Source organism: Giraffa tippelskirchi, chromosome X (genome assembly GCF_054371585.1).
Source record: "Giraffa tippelskirchi isolate mGirTip1 chromosome X, T2T-mGirTip1v1.2.pri, whole genome shotgun sequence".
In the NCBI taxonomy this organism is placed as follows: Eukaryota; Metazoa; Chordata; class Mammalia; order Artiodactyla; family Giraffidae; genus Giraffa; species Giraffa tippelskirchi.
In genome coordinates this window covers 52,861,062-52,873,244 of record NC_137289.1, presented here as the reverse complement: position 1 = coordinate 52,873,244, position 12,183 = coordinate 52,861,062, and the positions used below count along the sequence as shown (strand labels likewise).

Here is a 12,183-nt window from a genome sequence, read left to right as displayed (position 1 = left end):
TGACCTGCATATATATTTCTCAGGAGGCAGGTCAGGTGGTCTGGTATTCCCATCTCTTTCAGAATTTTCCAGTTTGTTGTGATCCACACAGTCAAAGACTTTGGCATAGTCAATAAAGCAGAAATAGATGTTTTTCTGGAACTCTCTTGCTTTTTCAGGGATCCAATGGATGTTGACAATTTGATCTCTGGTTCTTCTGCCTTTTCTATATCCAGCTTGAACATCTGGAAGTTCACGGTTCACGTATTGCTGAAGCCTGGCTTGGAGAATTTTGAGCATTACTTTGCTAGCGTGTGAGATGAGTGCAATTGTGCGGTAGTTTGAGCATTCTTTGGCATTGCCTTTCTTTGGGATTGGAATGAAAACTGACCTTTTCCAATCCTGTGGCCACTGCTGAGTTTTCCATGTTTGCTGGCATGTTGAGTACAGAACTTTCACAGCATCATCTTTGAGGATTTGAAATAGCTCAACTGGAATTCCATCACCTCCACTAGCTTTGTTCGTAGTGATGTTTCCTAAGGCCCACTTGACTTCGAATTCCAGAATGTCTGGCTCTAGGTGAGTGATCACAACATCGTGGTTGTCTGGGTCATGAATAACTTTTTTGTATAGTTCTGTGTATTCTTGCCACCTCTTCTTAATATCTTCTGCTTCTGTTAGATTAATCGGCTGACTTTAAAATAAGGAGATGATCTGGATTATCTGGGTGGGTCCAATGTAAGCACAAAGGCCCTTAAAATTAAAAAGAGGAAAAAAATTAAAAAGAGGAAGGCAAAAGGGTAGGTGCAAATGATGAGATGTGAAAAGGAGTCTGAATGGCCTTGCTGGCTTTGATAATGGAGGAGGGAGCTGCTGCTGCTGCTGTTAGTCACTAAGTCATGTCCAAGTCTTTGCCAGCCCAGGGACTGTAGCCCACCAGGCTCCTCTGTCCATGCGATTTCCCAGGCAAGAGTACTGAAGTAGGTTGCCATTTCCGTCTGCAGGAGATCTTCCCAATTCAGGGATTGAACCCAAGTCTCTTGCTTAGCAGACAGATTCTTTACCACTGAGCCACCAGGGAAGCCCTGTAAACTACTAAGTTGGTAATAACTCTTATAGCAACTTTAGGAAACTACTATATTAGCTAAGTGAAAGCTGTGCAAGTACTGTCCTTATATTGACCCCTGTGCTCTCTGCCCTTAACCTTCTACCCCTGAGGCCAGTAAAAATTAGCAGGCCTGTCCTTGGCCCCTGCCTTTTTGGCTCCCAGAACATAGGAGATATCTTTCCAAAAATTAGTTGCTTCTGTTCAGTATATTCTATAACCACTTTGTTTAGCCCACCCACTTTTGTTCTTCACCCATCATCCCTAAAGTACTTGGGAATCTGTAGGTGCTAAGAAGTGGGGAAAAATGAACAGGAGAGCTTGAAAATACCCTTCCATTATATCATTTCCCCAGGGTAGAGGGGGTTGGCGAGTGATCAAATTTATAAAATGTTTACACCATCCCACGACTTTCTCAAACATACATCTTGGTCCTGTGTGTCTGGTTCCTGGAGCGGCCGCCCGCTTTCTCTTATGCAGATGGGTTCTGTGGCCTAGTGCCCCAGTCCCCGCCATCAATGAACCCAAGCTGAGGCCCACGAGGGGTCACCGCCGAGGTTTCCAACAGGGGGCAAGCAAGAGCATGATAGCCATCCCCTCCAGCAGCTCACTCACGGCCACCCATGACTACTACTGTCACCTGTGCTCTACTTCCAGTAACAGCTCCTGTGGAAGTGCCAAATACCCTGGGGAAGCCATCCCCCACCACTTGGGTCTCCCCAAAGCAGACCCAGGACACTGGTGGGCCAGCTGTTTCTTCAGGAAGTCCGCTTTCCCATTCATGGGCCACAGTGTTGGAGTTCCCAGAGCACTCAGAGTCTGCCCCGGCTTCCACCGGCATGATCACCTGTGACCTGGCTCGGGAAGCCATGGGGAAACAGCAGGCCAGCGGCCAGCCTGGCAAAACCAACTGCAGGCCCCTGTCCTGAGCAACCACCACCAACTGCCAGGCTTCCTTCCAAGGCGCTAGGCTCATCAGAACCCTCCCCTCCTTCTCCTCTTCCCAAGACTAAGCAGGTTGCAGCCAATGGAAGCGGTTCGGTTTTTAATATCAAAACAGCAAAACATCAAAAAGGAAGTTGAGAGAACCCCACTCTCTACTTTTCAAGCCACAGGAGAGCCTTCCTTACAACCCATAACCCTGTGCCTTGCACCAAGTAAACAATAAACTCCAGGCAGCCAGTACACACACACAAAAATATATATCTTTCCTTTCAACTCCAGAAAAGATTTCCCTGAATCACCTGGCTCTAGTTTTCAAGTGTCTGAGAAGTTAGTTCTTAGGATAAAACATCAAGAAGCTTTATAGATGACTGGATTTGAAATTTCCACATCAAACCTGTTGTACCTTTGACAATTGAAATGTTTAGAATTAGAAGGAAAACTGCTTTCATCTCAAAGTAAAAAGTATACTTTCATTTTACTTCCCATGTAAAGAGGTATAGAAACACCAGTCATGAACCAGATATTGCTGGGTAGCATAAGATGGAACCGAGCCTTTTGCTGAAGCACATTGATAGATGTAATATATTATAAACCATCCCCCTTTTGGTGGCTTTTATTTATTGAGTCTTTAGTCTGTACCAAGTGATATGCTAAATAATTTAAATGGATGATCTTATTTGATCATCCCATTAATCCTAGGACTTGGTTACTATTATTTCCATTTACAGATGAGGAAAATAAATATATAAATAAAGATGAGACAGTTGTTGCCCACAGTCACAAAATGAATAAAAGTTAGGATACGAAGTGTGTCTGACTCTAAAGCCCTTGCTCTGACAAGATTAACACAATGGTGAAGCACTTGGATGCTAGTGTTAGAGCAATCTGGCTTCCAATCCTAGCTCTGCCAGTTGTTTATTCCATCTGTTTGTTCCTGGGAAAGTTACATAACCTCTATGTCTTCTGCATTCTTCTCTCTAAGGTAGGAATAATAGAGAACTGATGAGAGGAATAAATAATTTATGTTCCTAGCATAGCCTTTAGCCACAGAGTAAGCACTCAGGAAAGACTCACTACTATACTTCCCAGGTGGCTCAGTGGTAAAGAATCTGCCTGCAATGCAGGAGAAGCAGGAGATGCTGGTTCGATCCCTGGGTAGAGAAGATCCCCTGAGAAGGAAATAGCAACCCACTCCAGTATTCTTGCCTGGAGAAGTCCATGGATGTAGGAGCCTGGTAGGCTACAGACCATAAGGTTGCAAAGAGTCTAACACAACTTAGCAACTAAACAACAACAACAAATTAGTATATACTGTCTCCTATCACCATATATGCCTTTCATATCACCACTTTTCATATGTGGCACAACAGAAAGAGGCAGGTAGTCTGGGTTCTTGTGACAGCTCTATTACTATCTCTGCAATTTGAAGAATTCACTTATCTATGTTATAGATAACCCACTGTGTCTATTTGTTTCATACAAGTTGTGAGAGCGAAACTCAGACACAAAGCTGTTCTAGGGAGCAAGTGAAATCAGACATATTTTTTTTAAAAAACCAGAAAAGTATAAAGGGATAAAGATATTATGCAGACATAAGTAATCATTCCATCTATTACTTTATAGAGAACATAATATCCTATTCATATTTCTACTCCCATTCCCCTTTCCTAGTCCAACCCTTCTTAGTCTTATTTCTCCTCAAAGAAGGAGAAAGTAAATCGGATGGATAACATGGAGAATTAAAAAGTTAGAGTGGATGTTTGATGATAATAAAGAATTGGTCATGTTTTGGCTGTGATACAGTAGATCTGTTTATTAAAAGGGTCTTTTAGAGACACATATTGAAATATTTGCTGATAAGATGATACTGTGTCTGGATTTGTTTCAAAATAAATCCAGGGATAGGGTAACAGTATTGGAGAATGGGTGACGGCACTGATGTATCAAGATTGGCCTTGAATGACAGTTATTAAAACTGGATGGTGTGTGCATGGGGGCTCATCTTATTATTCTCTCTACCTCTGTATATGTTGGATTTTTTTCCATAATAAAACGTGAAAAAAAATCAAGGGTTGCAAACTCCCGTGCCTACAGAGTCAGGCAGGTAACATAAATGAGGGAAGCAAACTGGATGGAAACTGTGGAAACAGGGAAAGAATATGTCTCATCCAAAGGGGACAGTTGTCCTCAGCTCCAGCTGACTGTTACTGGATGGGGCTGGGCTGCCAGATTTCCAAATTTTTCAAGAGAAGCCAAAAATAAAAAGTTTTCCATGAAATCTTCCAATCCTTAAGTGTTGATAACTCAGTCAAATACGTTTTATAGATGCTCTGCTGGCCAACTAAAATCTGAGAACCAGATTCAGCCTGCAATTGCCATTTGTAACTTCTGCCTACAAGGCCAACTTTGGGCAATTTTCACAACTCGGAAGCAGTAGAAAGTGATAAAAAGCTCTTCCAAGTCAACAAAATTAGAATGCCATCGTTCTGCCCTGATCTTCCTCATTACAAGTCCTGCTCCCGTATATGCTTTGTTCTCCATCCTCTGTTCGTATCTGTGAGTTTGTCTAACTTTATCTTTTACTCTTTTTACCTAGTTCTGATCTCAAATCCCTAACCACTGAGAACCAAGACATCTTGAAGTTCCAAGACAAGAGGCCTCCTGATAACAAATGAAGCTTTAGGCCCCACCTGACCTGACTCTTCTTTCTGACACATTTTGCTGCTCTTCTTCATGATGAGCAGGTAACTTGGGAGAGTCTTAAGGAACACTGTGCCCCAAAGGGCAAGAGAATGGGCTGGTAAGGGCAAGGTATCCTAGCGGAGGAGCAGGTCTTGTATTGTCCTTGAAACCCAAAGTATTAATTCCTGACTGACAACCCACAGGGTAGGCATTTAGTGTGTGTTTACTAGTCATGGTGATGAGGGAGAGGGTGGATCTATTCTGAGACCTCCACTCTCCCTCCCTCACTCCTTCTCCTGTAACTACAAGCTTATGAGATGTCCGGTGGGATGATAAGTATACAGTTGATCTAAGAGATCAGGGCAGGCTTTCTGAGAAGCAATGTTTAAGTTGACATGAGAAGGATGAGTAGGAGTTAACCAGATGGAGAATGGATGGAACATATTTCAGGCAGCGAGTGAGGACAGTGTACACAAGACCCCCAAGGTATGAGAGCAGTTTGCACTTTTGAAGAATTGACGGAAAGCCAGTGTAGCTGCAGAAAGGAGGAGAGTGGCTAGAGACTGAGCTAAAGTAGCAGGTAAGTGTCAGATGATGTAAAGCCTTGTCAGGCCCAAATTGAAGAGCCCAGTGAGTCCAGGACACTGTGCTGGACACAATGGAGGCTACAGACAGTACAGACCTGGTCCCTGCCCTCCAGGAGCAGACAGTAGCCAGCAAGATATTAGGCAAGGGCCACCAGGGTTGCTAAAGAAAGTTATTTGGAGGTATTGAGGAGGAAGTGATCACTGTGTGTGTGTGTGTGTGGCTGTGCCATGTAGCATGCGGATCTTAGTTCCCCAACCAGGGATTGAACCTGTGCTGCCTGCTTTGGAAGCCCAGAGTCTTAACGACTGCACCACCAGGGAAGTCCTGGAAGCAGTTACTTCCGAATGGAGGAAGAGAAGAGTTACTTGAACCCTGAAGGATAAATGGAATTTCAACAAACAGAGAACATGGTCAGAGAATTTCTGGCAGTGGGTGCAACCTGCACAAAGGAGCAGAGGCAAGGCAGTTCAGAGCATACTGGGGAGGAAAGGAGAGCAAAGTTGAGGGTGGGAACAGACTTTGAGAAATGATGCTATCATGCAGTACAGCTTTGGGGGGGGCCTTGAACGCCAAGCTGTTTTGTCTTCATTCTGTTGGTAATGGAGAGTTACTGAAGGCTTTTGACTAGAGAATCCAGTATCGGAGGTAACAGTAATTTACCGGGAAGTCATTCCTTTTGGTCTTAAGATCACTTGCCTTCTGTAAGCACAGGCAAATAAAGCTGTGTCTAACAGAAAATGAGTGTGATAATATCACTTTTTAAATAGTGTTAACAAAATAGAAATACAATAGAGACATATACAAGGTATATAGCAAACAGTTCCCAAAAGCATTTACGTTTTTATACTACCTCAAATCATGTTAGCTTTTCAATTTCTACTAATACAAGGAACATTATTCTTTTAAAAAAAAATCAGGAACAACAACAAAAACAAAACCTTAACTTTTGCAATGATCTCAGCAACTAAGTTAGGAAGAAAGCTAGGTTATTATCTCCAGTTAAAAATATTTAGTGCAAATTTTTGGAACCTTCCATGAACTGCTGAAACACACAGTTTAAGCATTCAAACATCAGTTTAATTACCATATTAGCAAACTGAGAAAAAGAAAAACCATTTCAATAGATGAAGAAAAAGTATTAGGCAAAATATAACCTCCATTCCTGAGTTAAAAAAAAAAACACTTAGCAATCCAGGAATAGATGGTAATTTCCTTAATCTGTAAAAGACAACTATGAAAAATCCCCAGTTAACATCATAATGGTAATAGACTGAATACTTTCTGCTTAAGGACATAAACAAGGCAAGGAAGTTGAGGGAGTTGAAGGTATAGTCTCAATTTTCTCTGTGAAGGAGGCATTATTCTCTGCCTATGCCTGATTTTCTAACTCTATCAGTTTGCTATTGTTCACAGATATTGAAGGACTAACAAAGAAGAAAAAGAAAACTTGGCTTTGGGTAAGTAATGTAAAGCCCAATTCATCCATTAGAATCACTTGCTCTGCAGTAATTCATGAAGTATCACCATGCCAAGCACTACACATAATGGGATATGCACTTCGAGGATTTCAGCTGTACTAAAGCAATAGTCAGGAAGCAATAGTCAGGTCAGGAAGCAACAGTTAGAACTGGACATGGAACAACAGACTGGTTCCAAATAGGAAAAGGAGTACATCAAGGCTGTATATTGTCACCCTGCTTATTTAACTTATATGCAGAGTACATCATGAGAAACGCTGGGCTGGAAGAAACACAAGCTGGAATCAAGATTGCCGGGAGAAATATCAATAACCTCAGATATGCGGATGACACCACACTTATGGCAGAAAGTGAAGAAGAACTAAAGAGCCTCTTGATGAAGGTGAAGGAGGAGAGTGAAAAAGTTGGCTTAAAGCTCAACGTTCAGAAAACTAAGATCATGGCATCTGGTCCCATCACTTCATGGGAAATAGATGGGGAAACAGTGGAAACAGTGGAAACAGTGTCAGACTTTATTTTTTGGGGCTCCAGAATCACTGCTGATGGTGACTGCAGCCATGAAATTAAAAGACACTTACTCCTTGGAAGTAAGGTTATGGCCAACCTAGATAGCATATTTAAAAGCAGAGACGTTACTTTGCCAACAAAAGTCCGTCTAGTCAAGGCTATGGTTTTTCCAGTGGTCATGTATGGATGTGAGAGTTGGATGGTGAAGAAAGCTGAGCGCTGCAGAATTTGATGCTTTTGAAGTGTGGTGTTGGAGAAGACTCTTGAGAGTCCCTTGGACTGCAAGGAGATCCAATCAATCCATCCTAAAAGAGATCAATCCTGGGTGTTCATTGGAAGGTCTGATGTTGAAGCTGAAACTCCAATACTTTGGCCACCTTATGCGAAGGGTTGATTCATTGGAAAAGACCCTAATGCTGGGTAGGATTGGGGGCGGGAGGAGAAGGGGACGACAGAGGATGAGATGGTTGGATGGCATCACCGACTCGATGGACATGGGTTTGGGTAGACTCCGGGAGTTGCTGATGGACAGAGAGGCCTGGCATGCTGCAATTCATGGGGTCACAAAGAGTCGGACACGACTGAGCGACTGAACTGAACTGAACTGAAAGGAATAGTTCTCAAACTTTGGTATGCATCTGAATTGTCTAGGAATACTAAAGTGCATATTTCTAGGCCCTAACTCCAGAATATATAATTCAGTAGGTCTGGAGTGGAGCCTGGGAGTCAGAGAATCTATGTTTTTAAAAGCGTCTCTCAATTCCTGGTACTGATACAGGTGGCTCCTAGACTCCATTGGATACATACTGTAGTAAAGACATCACAAATATAGCAACCGAATTTTGCTATAAGGACATTGGATGATGACACTACTGAAACATTCCAGCTTCAGGGTTATCTGTTTATAGCATCCTAAGCCACAAAAACATACTCTTCAAATTTCTCTACCCCTGCCTCCCAAGACCCAACTCTCTTCTAGGCTTCCTCCCTGTTCTCTGGCTGCCCACTTGACAGTTTGATAAAGACCAGCTATGTATTGAGATATGTGAAATTCCCAGAGGGGGAGGCATTTTGGGGACCCCACCCTGCTGAAATCATATTTGTTTCTGCTTCTCTGTCCTCTTGGCCATTCATTCCTTCTCTCCTTAGCCTCTGGGATCATCTGTCTTTATCATCAGGGCTATCTATGTACAAAACAATGGATCACATTGTAAGTGTAATTAAGGCCATTAAGGTCAAAAATAATTCCATGCAGTGAAAAGATAACACTGAACAGTTCAGTTCAGTTCAGTCGCTCAGTTGTGTCCCACTCTTTGCGACCCAATGAATCGCATCACTCCAGGCCTCCCTGTCCGTGACTAACTCCTGAAGTTTACCCAAACTCATCTCCATTGAGTTGGTGATGCCATCCAGCCATCTCATCCTCTGTCGTCCCCTTCTCCTCCTGCCCCCGATCCTTCCCAGCATCAGGTTCTTTTCAAGTGAGTCAACTCTTCACATGAGGTGGCCAAAGTATTGGAGTTTCAGCTTCAACATCAGACCTTCCAATGAACACCCAGGACTGATCTCCTTTAGGATGGACTTGTTGAATCTCCTTGCAGTCCAAGGGACTCTCAAGAGTCTTTTCCAACACCACAGTTCAAAAGCATCAATTCTTCGGCGCTCAGCTTTCTTAATAGTCCAACTCTCACATCCATACATGACTATTGGAAAGACCATAGGTTTGACTAGATGGACCTTTGTCAGCAAAGTAATGTGTCTGCTTTTTAATATCCTGTCTAGGTTGGTCACAGCTTTTCTTCCAAGGAGCAAGCATCTTTTAATTTCATGGCTGCAATCACCATCTGCAGTGATTTTGGAGCCCAAAAAAATAAAGTCTCTCCCTGTTTCCATTGTTTCCCCATCTATTTGCCATGAAGTGATGGGACCAGATGCCATGATCTTAGTTTTCTGAAAGTTGAGTTTTAGGCCAGCTTTTTCACTCTCCTCTTTCACCCTCATCAATAGGCTCCTTAGTTCTTCTTCACTTTCTGCCATTAGGGTGGTGTCATCTGCATATCTGAGGTTATTGATATTTCTCCCGGCAGTCTTGATTTGAGCTTGTGATTCATCCAGCTCGGCATTCCACATGATGTACTCTGCATAGAAGTTAAATAAGCAGGGTGACAATATACAGCCTTGACACACTCCTTTCCCAGTTTTGAACCAGTCTGTTGTTCCATGTCCAGTTCTAACTGTTGCTTCCTGACCTGCATACAGATTTCTCAGGAGGCAGGTCAGGTGGTCTGGTATTCCCATCTCTTAAAGAATTTTCCAGTTTGTTGTGATCCACAAGGTCAAAGGCAATTAGCATAGGGGTGCATATATCTTTTATTTTTATTTATTTATTTGTTTTTATTTTTGGCTGTGCTAGGTCTTCCTTGCTGTGTGTGGGCTTTATCTAGTTGTGGCAAGTGGGGGTTACTCTTCATTGTGGCTTCTCATTTCAGTGGTTTCTCTTGTTGTGGAGCACAGGCTTCAGTGGTTGCAGCACTTGGACTCAGTAGTTGCAGTATGCTGGATCTAAGGTATGCAGGCTTCAGTAGTTTGGGCACATGAGGTCATTAGTTGTGGCTTGTGGGCCCTGAAGCATGCAGACTTCAGTAGTTGTGACTCATGGCCTTAATTGATCTGCAGCATATGGAATCTTCCTGGGCCAGTGATCAAACCTGTGTCCTGTGCATTGGCAGGAAGATTCTTATCCATTGCACCACCAGGAAAGTCCCATATATATTTTTTTGGTATTAAAATTTATTTAGTTTTTTAAATTTATTTTTAATTGGAGAAATATATATATATATATCATGTATAAAATAGATAGCTGGTGAGAACTTCCTATATAAAACAAAGAGCCCAGCCTGGTGCTCTGTGATGACCATATATCTTTTTGAATTAATGTTTTTATATTCTTTGGATAAATACCCAGAAATGGAATAGCTGGATCATATGGTAGTTATATTCTTAATTTTTTGAGGAATCCCATACTATTTTCTATAGTGGCTGTACCAATTTGCATTCCCATCAATAGTGTATAAGGCTTCCCTTTTCTCTACATCCTAACCAATACTTGTTATTTCTTGCTTTTTTGATAGTAGCTACTCTGACAGGTATGAAGTGATATCTTACTGAGGTTTTGATTTGTATTTCCCTAGTACTGAGTGTTGGATATTTTTTATGTGCCTATTGGTTATCTGTATGCCTTCTTTGGAAAAATGTCTATTCAACTCTTCTGTCCATTGTTTAATTGGTTAATTTGTTTGTTTTTGTTGTTTAGTTGTATGCTGCTGCTGCTAAGTAGCTTCAGTCGTGTCCGACTCTGTGTGATCCCATAGATGGCAGCCCACCAGGCTCCCTCGTCCCTGGGATTCTCCAGGCAAGAACACTGGAGTGGGTTGCCATTTCCTTCTCCAATGCATGAAAGTGAAAAGTGAAAGTGAAGTCGCTCAGTCGTGTCCGACTCTTGGCGACCCCATGGACTGCAGCCAGGCTCCTCCGTCCATGGGATTTTTCAGGCAAGAGTACTGGAGTGGGCTGCCATTGCCTTCTCCTTAGTTTTATGAGTTCTTTATATATTGTGGATACTAACTTCTTGTCAGATATGTGATTTGCAAACATCTTTTCCCCTTCAGTAGATTGTCTTTTTGTTTTATTGATGGTTCCTTTGCTGCGAAGAATCTTTTAAGTTTGATGCAGTCCTGTTTATTTTTGCCTTCCTTTTCTTGCCTGAGTAGACATATCCAGAAAGATTGCTAAGACCAATGTCAAAGAGCATGCTGCCTATGCTTCTAAGAGTTTTATGGTTTCAAGTTTTTCATTCAAGCTTTTAATACATTTTGAGTTGATTTTTGTGTATACTGTAACATAACTGTCTAATTTCATTTTTTTTGCATGTAGCTGTCAATTTTCTCAACATCTTTTATTGAAGAGATGCTCTTTTCTCCATTGTATGTTTTTTGTTCTTTTGTCATAAATTAGTTGTCCATATATGTAATTGTTTATTTCTGGTATCTCAATTCTGTTCCATTGATCTATGCAACTGTTTTTCTGACAATATTATGCTGTTTTGATTAGTATGGCTTTGTAATATAGCTTGAAATCAAGACATAAGATACCTGCAGCTTTGTTCTTTCTTTTCAGCATTGCTTTGGCTTCCCAGATACTCAGTCATGTCTGACTCTTTGTGACCCCATGGACTGTAGCCCACCAGGCTCCTCTGTCCATGAGATTCTCCCAGCAAGAATACTGGAGTCGGGTAACATTTCCTCCTCCAGGGGATCTTCCCCACCCAGGGATCAAACCCCTGTCACTTAAGTCTCCTGCATTGGCAGGAGGATTCTTTACCACTAGCGCCACATCGGAAGCCCATTAGAATGGCTTTGTAAAATAGTTTGAAATCAAGGCATAAAATATCTGCAGCTTTGTTCTCTCTTCTCGGGATTCCTTTGACCAGTCAGAGCCTTTCGTGGTTCCACATAAATTTTAGAGTTTTTGGTTCTATTTCTGTGAAAAATGTCCTTCGAATTTTGAAACTGATTGCATTAAATCTGTAGATTGTTTTTAGGTAATGTGGACATTTAATAATATTAATTCTGCCAATTCATGAGCATGGAATATCTTTCCATTCATTTGTGTCATCTTTAGTTTCTTTCAGCAGTGTCTTATAATTTTTAATGTTACAGGTCTTTCACCTCCTTGGTGAAATTACCAGATGTGTATTTAAAATTTACAGCATAAATTTAAAATTTAAAATTGTCTCTGAAATAGTTACATTTCAAGAGCTCAATAGAACCTTGTGGCTAGTGGCTATCAAATTGGACAGTGAAGTTCAGGAGTCTTGCTGCCTAGGTTCAAATCCCAGCT

The 12,183-nt window shown here is 41.8% G+C and overlaps 1 pseudogene; it reads left to right on the top strand.

The window, feature by feature from the left end:
* The first annotated feature begins 1,667 nt into the window (after positions 1 to 1,667).
* Positions 1,668 to 2,013, top strand: LOC145535896 (pancreatic progenitor cell differentiation and proliferation factor pseudogene; annotated as a pseudogene).
* Positions 2,014 to 12,183: the final 10,170 nt, after the last annotated feature.